Source organism: Micropterus dolomieu, linkage group LG17, assembly GCF_021292245.1.
Source record: "Micropterus dolomieu isolate WLL.071019.BEF.003 ecotype Adirondacks linkage group LG17, ASM2129224v1, whole genome shotgun sequence".
In the NCBI taxonomy this organism is placed as follows: domain Eukaryota; kingdom Metazoa; phylum Chordata; class Actinopteri; order Centrarchiformes; family Centrarchidae; genus Micropterus; species Micropterus dolomieu.
The window spans coordinates 38,905,889-38,907,033 of record NC_060166.1 but is presented as its reverse complement, the minus strand read 5'-3'; positions in this window follow the sequence as shown (position 1 = coordinate 38,907,033).

The window sequence follows — 1,145 nt, the reverse complement described above, 5'->3', positions numbered from 1 at the left end:
GTCCTTCAGATGTAAGTAGACTGCAGAGTCTTGACCTGAGGAGTTGGCCCTTCTGTGTTGAGCCATGCGTTTGTGTAGTGGTTGTTTAGTCTCCCCAATATACAGGTCTGTGCATTCCTCACTGCATTGGACCGCATACACTAGATTGCTTTTCTTGTGTTTGGGTGTGCGGTCTTTGGGGTGTACCAGCATCTGTCTTAGTGTGTTCTTGGGTTTAAAAAACACAGGGATGTTATGTTTGTTGAAAATCCTCCTGAGTTTCTCTGATTCTCCAGACACGTATGGAATCACAATGTTGTTGCGTTTGACCTTCTTTTCCTCCTCCCCTGTAGTCTATCGATGACCCGGGATAACGACCCTACTGAGGTTAAATAGCTGAGTTTCCCTGCCAGTCAGTCAGAACTGAAGAAGTCCTTTGGATGAGGGACGAAACGTCTTCCAGTATCTTCAACCAAGTCCAGTTGCCCTTGATTGTAACCTTTGTTGGATAACTATGACCTGGATGACTGAGAATCTTCATAGACACCCTTCTCTTAAGTCTTACCCAGCTGAAAGTCCATCATAAAGTAACACAGTCAAATCAATCTGTGATCGCTCTAATTTCTTTGAAACAAGCTTTGTTTTCATCAGCTAGCAGTCTTCTTATTCGTCCAGAGAGCCAGCTGATCAACCTCCCGTCTGTAGGCTGACTCGTCACCGTCCCGGATGAGGCCAATGACCGTTGTGTCGTCAGCGAACTTCAGGAGTTCGACAGATGGCTCTCCTGAGGTGCAGTCGTTGGTGTAGTGGGAGAAGAGCAGTGGGGAGAGCACACACCCCTGGGGGGCGCCAGTGCTGATAGTGCGGGTGCTGGATGTGATGTTCTCCAGCCTCACCTGCTGTCAGGAAGTCTGTGATCCACTGACAGGTGGAGGCTGGCACAGTGAGCTGGGTGAGTTTGGTGCTGAGTATGTCCGGGATGATGGTGTTAAACGCCGAGCTGAAGTCCACGAACAGGATCCCTGCATATGTCCCTGGAGAGTCGAGGTGTTGCAGGATGTGATGCAGACCCAAGTTGACTGCATCATCCACTGACCTGTTAGCCCTGTAGGCAAACTGCAGGGGGTCCAGCAAGGGGCCTGTAATGTCCTTCAGGTGGGCCAACA